At 42.2% G+C, this 17,211-nt stretch overlaps 1 protein-coding gene across 13 annotated transcripts in view; it reads right to left on the bottom strand.

Moving 5' to 3' along the window:
- The window catches only part of FOXP1 (forkhead box P1), a 387,372-nt gene that overhangs the window by 329,918 nt on the left and 40,243 nt on the right, over positions 1 to 17,211 (bottom strand). For all 13 annotated transcript variants that reach the window (XM_061455731.1, XM_061455741.1, XM_061455742.1 and 10 more), the window contains exon 2: positions 10,443 to 10,570. The gene's annotated coding sequence lies outside the window, so the exon portion shown is untranslated. The remainder of the gene's footprint in view (positions 1 to 10,442; positions 10,571 to 17,211) is intronic.

The raw sequence follows: 17,211 nt of genomic DNA, 5'->3' as shown, positions 1-17,211 counted from the left end.
TGGGAAGTGAATGCATGCTTTTTATCTGGTTATTCTGACATTTTGTCTATATGTAGCACTGTGGTGCCAATCACAAGCAAACTGCTGATGGAGCCACTAGCTGTACCACACTGGAGGCCTGCAGGATGCCCACCAACCCATCAGCAGGTCCATACCCAACACAGCTGGAGGAGTGGGCTCCTTCTGCTGGTGGAAACAAGGACTTGGCTAAATGCGGCGAGCTACAAGTTTCTGCAACAACGTGCAAGTCTCCAACATGTGGCCCGTAACGTAGCTGTTGCCATGGTAAATATTCATGTTTAGTGAAAAGTGTTAAATCTTGTATCATAAGTTAAATCAGCTGCCAAGACACATTTTCACAAGTAGGGGAATTTTTGTCTTTTCAGAATGGAATGTTTTTCAGTTGACATTGATTTTTCCTTAAAATAAGTCCCCCAGAAAGGAAGCCAATCACACGTGAGGCAGTCCAAGAGCTGAATTACTCTACTCCTTCTCTGAATCATCAACAAGTGTTGTGTGCTAGTGCGTGTGTGTGTACAAATGCACTGTAGCTTCATGAATCCCATCCTCCTATACAAATGAGCAGTTATACCATTTATTCAGAGGATTAAACTAATGATCCCAGCAGAAATAGCAGTGATATTTCATATTTTGGGTGATGAGACTTCAACAAGGAACTTTTCTAAGAAGGCAGCATCCCAAAAGAAATAATTAAGTTCAACTTGGCCTAGTCTCTCCACAAACACAAGACTCAACCCTGAGCCTGAATATACAGTTGTTTATGTAGGTCAATGACAGACATAGTAAGAGCATATTTACCTGCTTTTATGTTTCTTGATGAGTATTTCAAAAGAGGACAAATGGTTTTAATACAATTTCAGACAGACAAGAGAGAATTAATGCATAATTGGCTAAAAAAACCCTTGTTGCTTTTATTCGTTTAAAAACTGTTGCGAGGAAACCTGACTGTTACCAGTTCAAGATCTGCAAAATTACATGCATGTGTCCTTCTACTGCTAAACTACTCAAAATTGGCTCATTCTAGCATGTTATGGTTAATCTTCCATACTTAAAGCAAAATGTATTTTCAACAGAAGGTTCTTTAGAATAAGGGGGGAAATGGTAATTCAGTAATTAGTCCAATTTCATTCAGAGCAGGGTAAATAACTCCTCTGATAACAGAGCACCAAAGCAGAACTAGTCCTTAAGTCTGAATCAAAAAGACAAAGCAATCATCTGCTTTGACACTCTGCAACGGAAATAAAACCATGAATAGCAATGACCTTGCTTTCTCCTGCCCAAGCCCCACACCAGGGAGAACCTCTCCTGACACACACACAGGGAGGACTCAGCCCCCAGACCAGCCCTGCAGATGAACCACAGCACTGCTGAATGTCCGACGGCTCTTTGTCAATGTTGATTTTCCGTTTCCACATCTGATTTCACCTTGGTTGTGCCTTCTGTGGTGAGGACTTTGCCCAACAGATTCCTTTCTTCTTTACCTACCTCCGAGTAGCAACAGCCAGCAGCCACTCACATCCTTGTTTCCAAATTAAGAAACACTTCTTATTCCTCCTCCTCTCTCTAATTATTGCTCCACAATCGATTTGCCGTACCCCATTGCCAGATCTGCACCTTAGCTCCTCACCTCTAATGATTAAAACTCAAATGCTCCTCCCATGCTCTCCACAAAAGACATTTTCTAGCAAGCAAGCTACTGCTTTACACTTGCTTGCCTCTCTACTGAAACCAGCTCTACCAAAAGGCTGGTTTAGCACATTTAGCCTTCCAAGCTCCCTGCTTGTCTCTTTTATTTTACATGGTTCACTGTTCTCATTCTGCCTTCTCTCCTTCTTTCTCTACCCCAGCACTATAAGAAGACATCTTTTGTGACACCTTAAAAAGGTCCCTGAATTAACATGACTTGCACTGCGTGGTATTTTCAGACCAGCCATTTGCTAATGTTGCAAACACAGTTAGGAAGTCAGGGACTTACCAGAGCAGATGAAAGCTGCAGAAATACAATGGAAAGCTTTTACCTGCCAAGCTCTCTGGTTAGGGTTCTAGGTTGCCCTTGGATCTAAATAAGCCATAAAAGACCCATATTAAGGAGATGTACAGGCACATTGCTGTAAATACCAAGTGTGGCTTTTTCCATCCTCCTATAAACATGGATTTCTGCTTCCATGATTTGCAGGCTGGTAGCCATAGGTGGTTTAAATTCTTGGTATGAAAAAAAACCTCAGAGCATTACTGACAATTAAAAACAGCTTTTACACATGCACAATAAGGCTTCTCATGCTTTAAAAAAAATAATATGCATATCCATATTACCATCATAATAAGTGCCACAGAGTGACATGATATGATTGAGTATAATGGCTCCTTTGGAGCCATTATGGTCGATCAGTAAATAATACACTTTTGAAATTGTCTAACTACATATTTACACTTGTCAACTCTCATACACTTCAGTGACAGAATTTAAAAGAAACACTGTAAAAAACTGTAAGAACATTAAACCACAAAAACATTATGCTGAAGTAGTATTAAGGTTTGACTTAAATCCACAAAAACACGTAAATTCCAGGTTAAGGCCAAATCTCCGACAATGACAGAGTCTTCAGTTCACCAAGCAGTGCCTGAGTGGCCGCCATGGTCCAGGCAATGTGAGGGATGAGGCAGGGATGGGCAGGAAGGCAGGGACCAGAGGGTCATGGCTGTCCAAGGCATGAGCACCAAGCCGCTGTGGAAGTCTCTGGCCACCAAACTCACTGGTGAGAGCCAGCCCGCCTGCAGTGACTTGTCTGTTCAGCAAGACACCATTTTATGGTATTTAAAATAAAAACAAAGCCTGGACCTTTTCTCTGTTTGTTCAGATGAAATTCCCAATTAAGTTGAGAAGAATTAGTCTTCATTTATTTCGGAAGAGGCCCCGTTGAGACACTGGGAGTTTTGCCTAGCTGAAACACATGGAGAAAAACTTCAGGCTTTGACCCTAAAAAGGCATTGTCAAAAAAAATATGTTAAACAAACATGACAGCGAAACATTAATATCCCAAAGATTCGCTCCATGTGGGGAAAAAAAGAAGACTTGGAAGCAAGATGTTTTTTTCAAGAGTAAACTAATGGGTTTGGCATGGGCTTTTTTAATTGATAATTCTGTGTCTCTTGTTCAGCTGTAGTCACTTTTGCTCCGAGCAGCGGTGGCAGCAACTTTATTGGTTCCAGTAGAGCTCTGCTGAAAACAATAAGCATCAAGCCCCCAAACACCGTCTGCCTTTCTGCAAGGGTCACATCCTGCTACTGCAGAGTCAAGGGGATATTGAATGCAGAGCACCCCCGGGCCCGCGGCACCTCCTTCACAACAAAAGGACCCCAAATGCGTCAGATGCTCTTCACTACAGTCCTGAACCGTGCTGTAAAAAGCAATGATGGATATTTTCCCAGAGCAAAGGTCTTCCTTTCATATATCTGTATCTATATCTATCTCCTTGCTCAAACTTATCTATTACTTAGCTTGTGAGAACAAAATCCATAAAGGCTTGGCATGGCAGACTGCTGAAGTTGTTTGAAGACACAACCACCACACCCCTGTGAAGAGGGAATTACAGCTCGGTTTTATAGTCAACTCTCCCCTCAACTGACTGATGACAGAGCAGCCTCCCTCTATGCTCAGCATCTGGGATTTTACAGCCGCTGTATATAAATGGGATTTTCATTACAAAAAAACTCTGTATTCGGTTTCCTTGTATATCTGAAAGTGAGAATGATCTCTTAAGGCTTTGCTGGGAAGGAGTATTAATGAAGACAAGGAGTATTTCAGAGTATTTCCTCCAGAGCATTATCACAATGACAATATAATGACGATGTCCTACACAAGTATTTAAGTCCACTTCCTCCTCCCAAAACAGCTCCTCAGGACCATCCTGTATGCAAACCCCACACAACAATCCTTGCAGCCCTCTCCCTGCAGCCAGCACCCCACCACCGCACAACCACCTGAAGAGGACAGGATCTGCTGTCAGCTCAGAGAGCTTTCTCCAGTTTCCCCTTTCATAAGCCCTCCCTGGAGATGTTTGCTTTTGTCTAAACATTATAAACCATGGTACAACAAAGACTTAATAAACCCTGTTGCCTTTTCACTTTGCGCAGCGTCTGTCTCCTCTCACCCTATCTCGCAGCTCATGCAAATGTCAGAGTGAGAACAGTTTTTGCATCTCCTCGGGTTGCCCCAGAGTGATATAAGCAAAGGTAAACAAACTACTGAAGTCTGGGTATTTTTGCTTCAGACGGGATGTAAATCAGTGGATGAAAGCTTGGCAATATGAGGGCAGCTTATTAAAGTTTCCCCCCCCAGCTCCAAGTTCCTTCAATGTAATATAGCTGACATAACCCTACACTAAGGGAAAAAAAAACAACCCAAAGAGATATAAATATTTCCCCCAAAGTCAAAGACACTTTCTTCAAGATATTTGGCCAACTCTTACAGAAAGAGAAAAAGCATTTCCCTACCAAAGGCAGAAATCTTCACCTGTAAGAAATCAGGAGGAGACAGGACATCACCCTGAGTTCTCAGGATACGCACAGGCTTCATGTGGCACAACTCAAAGAGGAGATCAGACACCCACCAGTGCTTGGGATGGGCACAAGCTTCACACAGGACACCTCAACACAGAAGAACCTGGGATACAGAAGGTGGTTGGTTCCTGCCATACCACATACACCACTTTCCAAACAACAAGCAGAGCAAGAGCTTCATCCCAGGGCTCAAAGCAGAAAATTGCTGGTCCTGCGTAGAGCTGAAAGCCCCCTGGGAAGATGGGATTTTAAGAGCAGCAGCCCCAGCTGCCACCTAATTGTCTGACCAGTGGGTGCCCCAAACCCACAACCTCCTCACACCATTATCTCCTGGCAGAAAGATGTTACCTGCTCCCACTCTTCCCTCCCTGCCCCATGCTTAAAGCTTTTTGGCTGCTGGTGAGGAAATGAGTCTGCCTTGCTCTACCTTTCTCTCCATCACCTTGCTGTCTGTAAGGATCAGTGAGAATATGTTTCAGCTGCTCTTACACTTCTACAGCATCCATTTCCTGAGGCCCTTATGGAAAAAAGCTGTATCCCATCTCCTGCTGATGGTAGTTTTATCAGATAATAGCACGAAGCAGGAATGATCCCATAAAGCTGTTACCGATACCCGAAGATATCTGAACAGCAGCAGTGAAATAGAGATCATGCTCGTTGCGTTCACTCATCAATGAGCAAAACCTGAACAGCAACCAAGGGAAAGGCAAAGACTGTCTTCTACAGAGCACATCATTACCCAAACCTGCTACGAGGAGCTGTTTGGCTCTTCTGATTTTCTGCATGCATACTTTTTTTTTTTAATATTTTATTTTAAAACCTGCTGAAATTCAATGGCTCCATTCACAGGAGTGCCAAGGAAAAGAAGCCTCTAGGCCCTCAGAGGGACTTTCCTCTGTGCTGGCTTGACACATAAAATCTGTTTCTTCAATTATGTCTTCCCTTTTACCCATTTTAGACATGATGGTGCGAAAACATACGAAAAGCTTCTGGGAAAAAAAAAGAATCCAAGGAAGCCGAGAAAATATTCTTTAGATTGTATTTAGAGTCTGTGGCTCACAGATGCTTTAATATCAGGAGGATAGCCACCTGCATACCTCAGCTCTGCCCCTGTATCATGCCCTCACACCTTCCCAAAGCACCAGCATCTCCGTCTCCAGCACCCTAAGAACTCTCCTGTTCAATAAAAACTGTTACTGCAATACCAAACTCCAGCTACAAAACCTACTTTGTATTGCTAACACCCTGCATGTGATGAGGCACCGGTGTTCTCCAAGAGTTTGTTGTACACATGCTTGTGATCCACGCAAACTCAGAACATCTTCACGCTATGTGACATCTCTGCTGTGCCACCCCTAGCTCAAAACACATCTTAAAGCACCTAAGTATCAAGTAAGGGATTTTTAATCATGCATTGAGAAACTGCAAAGCCAGGGTGAAGCCTTGCAGATAAAAGCTCTGCTCAGGACTTATAGTTCACCACCTTCACACAGCAAAATCTTTTCCTGTTAAGTGATTTAATCGGAACGACGGATATAATTCATATGATAAAACAGAGTACTTGAAAAATTGTGCTAAGCAATCATTACAGTCATAGCAAACTCAGGGCTTGTTCTTCTACTGCAACAAAAATTCTGTATTCAGTTCCATAAATGTACAGCAATGAAAAATACCACTAATTCAGCCAGGCTAGAAGTCTAAAATAAAGCCCTCATTTTCAGTGTGAGAAGATTTTTGCACAGAGAAGGCATGAAATTTCCCTTCCTCCTGGGGATGAGAAATGCCCCTCGATGCCCTATCTCCTCCAGGACACAGGCAGAGTGGATATGATTTTCAAAACTAATATGTACACAGAATAACATGGTTAACATCATCCAATGAATTTAGATCCACCTACACGGTATAAATATATCTAGATAAACTGTCACCTTCAGCAGAATTCATTAAAATAATGTTGTATCTTCCTTGTTAAATGTAATTTTTTTAATTGAAATTTAATCTTACTGCATTATTTGGTAGATTTTTAATTGACATTTGTAGTAATTAATTGGTAAGCATTACAGCTTTGTCTGAAGAATTTAAAACTAAATTTGACATCGAGATTGGCCAGCCACTGCTGTGAGGTGCCTGCTGGGAGCATTTCATCATCCTCCCAGCCCCTCCTGCTGATCAGAGGTGGGAGATGATGGTCTCTTTCTTACAGTCATGAATTACATTACTAATGTATTCCATTACCACCACGCAAATGTCATGTTAATTCCTGATCATCATCAAGTCAGACAATGGTTTCCACGCTGGCACCCAGCCAATTAGCGGTGTGGAAAAATATTCCGCCAATTATATAACTTGAATTAGGTTAAGGACTCAAGAGAAAGCAAAATAAATGCTTTGAAAATACTTCTGAGATAAAATGTAAGTTGACACTGTCTTCATGTGCTATAGCCGATGTTATACAATCTGATAGGCAGCTGCCAACATTCATAACTGTTTATTAAATCTAGCCTCTCTTTATGGTGGCAGCTAAGATCTGTATTTTTACCAATATTAGGTTCATTGTGTTATGAAAAAAGACCAAAATACTTAGGAGCATTCACACCAGCTTATAAAACACATTACGCAGTCTATTAAATTGTTAAAATTACTTCTTCTCTCCTCCCTTCCACCACAGTGAAAAGTTCCATGGGCAGAAAAGTTTCAGAAAAACAAAGTCTTTCTGTAGCCACTGATGATTTATGGAGGAAGGGAGATGCTGTAAGGACAGAAGTGCCATCTCTGGGCTGCTGCCACCTCTCCAGCTGTGCAGTTCTGCCAGGGATGCCAGGCTCAGTTCCTGGAGCTCTGCCCCATTCCCCCCATTCCACCAACACACATCCGGGTTAGCACAACCCACTGACCTGCAGGAACCCACTCCTGCTCTGCAGCTGTGGACAAATCTGGCTTTTGCCCCCTTGTCTATCACAAGAAGCAAACAAAGCACTCTGTGTAACCAGGAGCCCGTCCACTAGAGGAGAGGACCACAGCAGGACTGAGCATTCTTGCAAGAAAAGGTCACTAGGAAGCCTCGTGAAAAAGTCTCCAGCCATGCAGGGATATGGCAGGTTTCTAACACCGTGAGCCGGCAACTCACTGCACAACCAGGGTTTTTGTGCCACCGCATTATTCTAATTTGTTCTGTTCTTAATTCATTGTACAAGCACGGTTATCTCCAATTTAAAAATGTACACAGCACCAGTTCCTTGACTTTAAAAATTTATAACTACGAGCAATTCGTTAAAACCTTTACCGTCTCTTTCTGTCTCATTTTCCTAGGTGCTGCAATGAGGCAATTCACTGTTCTGGCTGCTTACCCTAGATGACCTTTGCCTGCCATAAAATGGCATGCAACTAAACGCTCTGCTTTAAATAGAACCCTTGCGTCTTCGAAAGGTCCTATGTATTCAGTCAACACAATCAGCAGAAACCACATTTGGTTACTCAATAAGCTGGAAACTTCTAAACCGCATACGGTGGTGAATGAATTCCTGACATCACCAGGGACACTCGAGTGGGGAACAAGAGAGACCGTTGAGAAGTGGCTCTTGCTGCAGCTGGAGAAAGGATCACTCCTTTAAGCTGAACTCTCCAGGAAAACGAGAACAAAAACTGAATTAGCTCAACACATACCCTCTGCAGTCAGCACATTGCTAGGCAACTTACCATCTCTTGATAGAATTATGGTGGAGGGCTGGTCGTACATCAGGGTTAAGATGAACACAAGCACCAGTTTTGGCCAACTGCTCCTTTCCAGTGGGAATGCTCAATGCCTGGTCATTTCCTATTATTATTTTGCAGTATTTTCTAAGCACCTAGAGAATCTAATGCATTCAGAAGGTATTTTAAAGCTATTACATGACATGAAAATTTTAAGATAACTGGAAGTAAGTGAATTTTAAGAGGAATAGCATGAGTCTTTTTCTTTGTTCAAACCAGCATTTGGAGAGAGTTAACAATCCTTCTTTTCATTGCTTTTATTTTTTAATACTGAAGCTATCCAGAGGGCACACTACTCAAACACTTTGTCTTTACTCCAGATACCAGCTGGCCACAGCTCCACTCCTCCATAACTCAACCTGGAATTTCAATTTACCATTTCCTTCCATTTGCCATCACTGGGACCAGATGCAAAGTCTCTTTACTGGCAGTGTCATGGGGCTATCACAACAACCGGTGAAGTCAAACTTAACCCATGTCAGCCTTAGAAGAGCCTCAATCTTAAACAGTGACCTGGATGGTAAGACTCTAGGCATTATTTACAGTTATTAAATAAGTACTAAAGAAATGCAGACTGCTTTAAATAGAGGCATGTAGCTTCCAATGTACCTTGCATATAACCCCAAGTTTTGCATGCATACTTCATAAGCATGAAGAAATAATTAATTAGCTAGCCACCGTGATTAATATCAATTGATTCACACATGACAGAGCAGTGAGAAATTTTTGCACCACTGGAGAAGTCTGGAGTTGGTCCCTGTTTGGGGATCTCAGTCCTATCAGTGAGGGTGGTAATTCAGAATTGAAGGAAATGGTAAGAATCCCTCTCCCGCATGCACACTTTGAGCTGCCATATGGGTTTATTCAACTGTTTACTACACCAGTCGGCAAAAACTGAACAGCTATTATAATCTTTGCTAAATGACATGGTAATTATGCTACCTCTGGAAAAAAAAAAAAAAAGAGAAAGAAAAAATGGAAACTTAGAAAAAAGAAATAACAATTCACTGATGTGTGAATTTCTCAGGTTTTATAATCTTTGAATTGAAATGCACTTTCTACCACACAGAGGGATTTTAAATATATAACAGAAAACTGATTTTTTTAAAACTATTTGTGTTCCCATTCCCTACATAATTTAATTATGCAGATTTCTGAGTTTTGAAAGATTTCTTAGATAGACCTTCCAATTTTCCTATAAACTCAGATGACTCTTGTTTTCCCCAACCCCAGTCTTATGATTAATGAAGAAATATTGCCCCTCTTCTCATTCTGGGTAAGAGGAGAGGGCACAGCAAGGCTCCCCGTGCCAAGCTGCTGGGAGACAGGGAAAGCCAGGAAAGGCACAACCACCACTCACCTGGTACAAACGGGACACAGAGAAATGGCAATTGCCCATTAACACAGAAGGGGTTGCCCCACATCACCCTCTCAAGCTTGACCAAGTGTACCCAGGCCAAAACCCACTATTAAAGCCATTGCCCCTACATTCCTCCAGGCTGGGCATTGCTGCATCAACACCACACTAAACAGGGCAAGCACATGTGACAAGACAGCTCTCCTGTGTACCAGTGACACCATTTTGTCACTGGGATGCAAGCGCAGCAAACGGTGGAGGTAATTATTTCTTGGCAATGGCTCCTTTGAGAGTCCATCAAGTGACACATGATGAAGAGGAGACCTCTCCATATTTATATTTAATCATGACATGGATTGCCTACATAAGCATGTTTAGACCCTGTCTATCTGCAAGGCTTCAGTTTCGGGCAATAGCTCTGCCTGCATCACTGAACTCCAGTTTCACCACCAAAGACCCCACAGCTCATAGGATTTGAGGGAATGGAGACAAAAAAGGAAGGAAGGGAATATTCTTGCTATATTGACAATACTTGGTATTACTGCTATTTCATTACAATGAAGGTCCTTTCTGTGTGTGTGTGTGTGTGTGTGTGTGTGTGTGTTAAAAGCAAGTCACTGCTATTCTTTAAATCACAGACAATACAAAAAAGAAACCCCACGCCCCACCATATATAAAGGGGAGAAAAGGGTGAAAAAGAGATTGTAAGAAAGAGTAAGTGAGAGTTACTGCAAACTCAGGTTTGACGACTCACCAGTTTTACTTGCAGGCATCACACATATCCACTCATGACTCAGGGCAGAGATGGGAAAGGATCAAAACCCTTATCATGGCAAATGTGTCTGGAAGCCGGAGTCACTCAGAAAAAATGTTCTCAGGAGACTGAAAGACAAAAACATGTTTTAAAACTTCACTCAGTTAGAATCATATCAAAGCCTACCATTTTCCTTTGAAAATAAAGGTGGTTGTAACTGCTGGAGGTGGGGAGAGCATTACAGGAGCATTACTAGGTATCAAACATTTTCACACAGCAGACTTTATTTGGCTTTAAATAAAACTGAATCTTACAATATTAAGAAAGGTTTTTAAAGACACACTTATTTCACATTTGCAACGTGCTCCTCCGACAGGCAAGCTTATGTTCCTTCTAAATACCAAAATGTGTCACCATCCAAGCCCATATTCTGCTTGAAAACACTTCACTGTGCACAAAATCCAGATACTTTAACCTACTTTGCATTATCAAAATATAACAGTCACTGAATTTCTGAAATATTTACTCTCTGCCTTCACTCCCTGCATCCTGATAAAACCTTAACAGAATGTAGAATCTCTTGTTGGCAATAATCTTTCCTCGGAGATAAGGAAAAACACATATAAAAACTATTTGATGTTCAGGGTGAAAAGGCAAAATTTGCAAACATCAGTTAAGAAATACCAATTAGTATGTTTTTTTTTTCTCAGCTATTAGTAACACAGATTAAGTTTAAGCTTAGCTCAGAGGAAGCTGCTCACTGTACAAATGAAGCATCCATTTTACTAATAAGGGTATTTTAAAATAAGATGTATAATTTCTTCACTGACAAAGTATCCACACTGAGCAAAAACACATATTCAGAAATACGAACAGAGGTGTTCCTGGAGCTGTTCTGCATTGCACCCATGAAACCACACGGGATTTAAACAGCAACTCTGCTGCCTGCCCAGGCTGGGGAAGGGAATTTGCTATCCTAACGGATGCACCCACTCTCCCTCGGCTCCTTGGATCACCACACAACAGGGACCTGCAGCAATAAACCCCAAAGGAGAAAACAAACTTTACAACATATGAAAATGTCCTAAGGGACAGGGGTAGGGAAAACTATGAAAGCAAATATCACATGTGGTGCTTCTGACCTCTTCCTTCCCCAACCCTCTCCCTCCATAGCATCCCCATGGCAGCTAAGAACAGTGGCTGTTCCCAGCTTTTTCACATCTACCAGCACTTTGGCAGTGGCAAGAACTGCCATCTCCAAATTTAACCTCATAGAGTTAATTATTTTGGCAGCCCAATGCAGCTTTCCTGAGGAACATCTGGAAGCTTCTGTCTTCGCAACAACTGCATGAAATTTCATGAGACAAAAAACAGGTACTTCTCTGGCCTTGGGGTTTTCTCCCATTCTTTGCTGAATGCAATGTAACAGCTCAAAGAAGATCACAAGAGTTCAGAAATCTAAATATAGGAATTATGTGACCCTATTATAAAACTGTGCTACACAATAAAAAAGAGATCCAAAAGAGAGTTTTAAAGAGCATTTATGCTAAACATGATTTATTTCTTAGGGACTCTGAAATACCTGCAAACCAAAAGTGACCTGCATCTTGCATCAGTTGTATTTTATTCATGAGGAACAGTGCACTTGAGAGAAGCAAGTGTCAGAAACACACATCTGAGGCTTGCTTTATTTCTGTGCTTGATGACAGATATGCAGATGCGTATGTAGCCGAGCAGAAAGCTGCACCTACACATGTTGGGCAAGATTTCTCCAGCTGACCTGCTGCACCACAGCATTCACCTGCTTAGTAATTTTATCTATGACCTGTCTGTAGAGCAGGAAATTATCATTAGCCCTGTTTAAAAGAGGAGGAATTGAGGCTCATTTTGGCTAATACTTGCTCAAAAGATACCATGTTCTTTTGTGACTTCTGAGGCAAAATGACTTGGTTAAGTAACATATTTGGTCTGCAGCAGATGAGGGCTACGCTGATCAGAAGCACTATCCTCACCTCCAGATCACTCTTCTCCCTCACATCCCTACTTAAGCATAAGCAGTATCTTTGCATCTTTGTGCCAAAAAGCAGAGTTGAAAGCTGGGAGAGTTTCTACACAAGGGACAAGAAACATTGCTGGAAGTAAGTAAAGGCATCCTAACCTGGCCTGAACTCTGACAGTGCACCCAGGAAAACAGATGTTTCTTACTCCATCAAAAACTGACCTCACCAAAATACTCCACAGAACATTTCTTCAGCCAGGTTTCCCAAGGAAACAAGGCTTATGTGATCACCATGTACTGGCTGTGCCCAGCCCCGCCTGCATCTTTGGAAGCCCTTGGGATTAATGGGAGCACAAAGCTCCCAAAGACATCAGTTCTCATAGCATTAAATCTGGGGCTTGTACCACTGGAGGCCTCCATAGCCATTTGATCAGCTTCTCCAACAGCAGGCTGGCTTGCTGGCACACTGCCAGCTCCAGGATGAGCCCAGCACTGTGGCTGCATGCCAGGAGGGAGCCCAGGGTGGCCCAGGGCCACGGAGGCAGATCAGGCACTTCCATGGACCTCAGTGCAGGAGAACCTGGGGGGGGAAACCACATGTACTGCTGAGGGGAAGGGTGGAGGAGGGAGAGGAACAGATAGTAGATTGGTTCTGATAAACTGAAGCCTTTAATGATCTACCCACACAATTTAGTTCGATCTGGCATTGACAAATTGAAGCTTCTAATGATGTGCCCACACATCTGAGTTGGGCACTCCTCTTCTACAACTTTCACAAAAATAGCCTGCTGGATTAAAGACAGAGGAACTAATAATGCTGCAACATGAGCAAAACTTGACTGCTCTTTGACAAAACTTCCCCCCAAAAGATTCTTTGATAAGATCTCTACTACAGACCTCCAGCACAAGCCTGTGCTGCCTTCCTCCCATACCCATTCTCCAAAGGCTACAGTTAAATAAGGGGTAACAAGATGCAGCAGCTTTAGCATAACTGAAGTACAAAGTCAATCAAACCTTGAAACAGGAATCTGGGCTTCATTAATTCCAGCAATCACAACGTTTTTATTATCACTGTATTAATCAGAATAGGAAACCTATTAATCTGCCCCCAACAAAAATTAATCTTCATAATATTTAACAGATTTGAAAGACAAGTTTTAATATTTCACTATTTAAATCTCAAAGGCAGAGGCACACAGCTAAGATGATTTGATGCACCACTATGGACCACTGCATCACATCCAGCCCTGCTCAGGTAGCACAGGCTGGAAATGCCACCCCATGCAAAGGGCTGCCTGGGTACCAGAGAGCTTTCTGCATTCATCAGGACAAACCTGACAAGCGGCAGATACTCAACCATGTGTTCAGAGGAATGAGAAAATGTGCACTGGGAGAAAAAGGCAAGCAGCTGCAAAACTAGGAAGCATCTGAAATTCCCATGCTCTACCAGAGCAAGTCATGGATTGGATGTGAAACAGGCTGCCTGTTACTGACCCTCATCAGTGCAGCAAAGACCCCCAGGCCATCAGTGAGCTTCAAAACACCCCACTGCTACCAGATGTGACATAACACAGCCCAGTTTCCAGGAGAAAACGGGTGGCAGAGAAAAAGTCTTTACGAAATGAGGGCAAGGAGCAGGACGAGATGGACAGGGACTGAGGAAATAAAGACAAATCAAAAATGTGACTGAAAAGAGTGGAAACTGACCCAAAGCTTCTCCAGATGCCCAAGCCCTGCTTGGCTGCAGTTCTGCTGCTGCTCTTCCATCACCATCCTGCAGTGGCAATTGCTGATGGACGCATCATTTTGTTACTTGACCAGATTTCCATTAAAGCAGCTTTCACCAACACACACACACTGATTCACATACACCTGGGGACCATGTTCAAAGCCCAATCAAAGGCAGCACTTCAATCATCTTGCGCACCACTCATATTAGTCTGTTTACTGACTGCAGTGCAACTACAGAATGCTGTTTTAACTGACAATTTCTCAAAGTCATGTTGCACAAAAGAAAACAGGTTCAACTTGTACATCAGTGCCTAAGAGACCGCTCCAAAACAGACAACTGTAGGAAAAGTTGTGCCCATGTATACATATATACAAAACTGTTTTTAAGTGACTGTTTTAAATTAGAATAAATCTGTGTTCCACCAATTAAGCTTTGAATGCACGGCTGATGCCGTTCGCTATTTTAAACAAGTGGCATAATAAATGCAAAAATTCAAATATTTTAGAGAAAATACTTGGAGAGTTGAGACATTAATTTTGCCATATACAATCTGTTTCACAGGGATTTAAAAAGCGTTATTGCCACCCTGGGTACATTGGAATAAAGATGGAACAGCATCCTTTCCTATTTACATATTAAAAAATACATGCCTTCTTGATGCAGACTATCCAGCTTGCTGATACACGACTCTGTTAAAAACACTAAAGCCTGCCTAGAAAATGCAAAGCCCTAAACCAGATGTGTCCTTGCAAGAATTACTGCACTCAAGCAGGTTGAAAGTGGAAATAAAATGCACTGCTGCCTTGTTTATCCTCCCCTCCAGTGAGCGCCCCTGAGGGAACAAGGCTGGAGCAGCAGCAGCTCCTCAGGGCCCTGCCTAATGATGGAGCTGTTTACCAACCACCAGCAAAATAAGAGGAGTAAGATCAGCCTGAAAAGCCTTGGGATCTCAGGATGCCTATGTCCAGGTGAAAAAACAAACAAACAAACAAACCCCACACCACCCTCCCTCCTCAAAACGAAACAAAGAAAGAAGCCCACCTTCCAAAAATCAGTGCTACCATCCCTATTCTTATTTCTACCTCATCTACCTGTAATTGATTGCAGATTGAAATGCTCAGTCTCTTAAAATCTTTCAATACATATATATGATATATTTTTTTTTAAAAAGTAACACTTTTCTTCCTTTTTCTTTTTTTCTCTTTAAAGAAATTGCTGTTAGAAACACATGCCCAAAGCATCCTTAAAAGCACCACTAAGGCTGTTTGCAAGAGGAACTTCATTACACCAATCAGTAACATTTGTTCTCCCCTTCCAGCTGGGATCCACCTCAACTTTTTGATGTTGGTTGGAGCTTTTATTTGCAAATAGAGCAGAGCTGCTTGGGATGGAGGGCTCCTCCGGAGCATGCCATGTGGCCTGCACAGATGCTCCTTTTATTCCCATGTCCCACAAGGCTCTGAGCCTCACTGATGTTAAACAGATTACGCAAGTAGAACACTTGATTTTGTATGTCCCCCTTTTTTCCTACAGTTGTCTAATTTACTCACAACTCTTTCTGCCCCTCCTTCTCCCACAACCACCACAGAAAACACAGAAAAATGGGGCAGAAGAAAGGAATTTTCTCCTCAAAAAACAGAATTTGCAGAAATGGCATCTGCAAACAAAGCAGAAATGCAAAACAACAGAACTCTTACTTGGACAGCAAAGTAACTAGCTCATTAGGAGCCGGGTTCTTCTGAAAGAACTTCAGCACACCCCAGGAATACCAGTTGCTACAAGTATCATAATCTCTCACCCTTATTTACATGTCCAATGAGAACTGAACTTTTTCCAAGAAAATAAAATAAATAAATAAATCTAACCCCAATTATGGGTGCTAAGCATTTGAAAATCCTTGAAAATCTGGCCTCCAGCTCGGTCACAAAGAAGGGGCTTAATTTCCCGCTGTCAGGAATCCTAATCAACAACTGAAGTCAATGGGATCTACACACTACCTTATTAAAATAAAAAAATAAGAGCCTAAGAGGCCCATTAAGCAACTTCAGCTACAGGGAGACAACCTCGCTGCAGAAGACAGCAGCTCCACACAGCTTTGTGCATCAGCCACTTTGCTCTCATGCTTAATTTGATTAATCATTTTGGTATTATCCCCAATTAGAAAAGTGTCTAACAGGAAAAATAATTAAAGAAGAAATGGTTAAGACTAAGATGCAGCAGAAAATGGCAGCTACTGAACATGCAATTACTTCAGACTTCTGGCATTTGCCAAGGATACAAAATTAAAGCTAGAAATTGTAGGCAAACACAAAGGCATTGGTGTTTCATCCGGACTGTGGATTTTGATTTTATTTTTTTTTTTTTAATAAACTGAAACTGAATTCCAGATGTTGGAAGTTGGGAAGTAAAAACTGCTTTAGCTGTAAAAACATGGAAAGGTGAGGCAAAAAATTCTACTGAAATGTAATGATTCTTAGGGATGAAAGCAAAGCTCATGCACCCCCTCCCTGGGAACAGGCTGGGACAGGATTTTTTCCCTGCTGTGTGCTGAACCAGGTAGCAGCACAGGGGTTTGCCCAGAGTTTCCTGTTAATAAAGGACAGACTGATACAGAAAAACACACATCCCCTGCGTTTCTGATACTGTGGTAGTTGTGAACAGAGCCCACTGGACCCACCAACACCCATGCCCTGGTACCCAGCAACTCTACCTGTGCAAGAACACCAGGGCAAGGGGGACTTGTGGATGCAACAGACATTATTAACTAGTACATGCCAAAGAGCTGCCCACAATTTCCTTTCACCAAACACAGAGTCCAAATCATCCCTGGTGGATCACAGCCATCTGTGAAGCTCCAGGATGTCTTTCAGCATCCAACTACAGTCCAAATTTGGACTCATGTGACTAGTTCCTGCGCTCTTCTGTTAGCATATGGGTTCAATCCCCCCTATACTAACCAAACCACGAACACCCAGGGCTTTTGAAAACTGAATTCAGGGCAGTAATTCGAGATCACTGTTTTCACCCATTTATCACCA

This window comes from Pezoporus flaviventris, unplaced genomic scaffold, assembly GCF_033815535.1.
Source record: "Pezoporus flaviventris isolate CSIRO_AGI_PZ_B2104156 unplaced genomic scaffold, CSIRO_AGI_Pfla_v1 ptg000021l, whole genome shotgun sequence".
NCBI classification, from domain to species: domain Eukaryota; kingdom Metazoa; phylum Chordata; class Aves; order Psittaciformes; family Psittacidae; genus Pezoporus; species Pezoporus flaviventris.
This window is presented reverse-complemented; position numbering and strand designations above follow the sequence as displayed.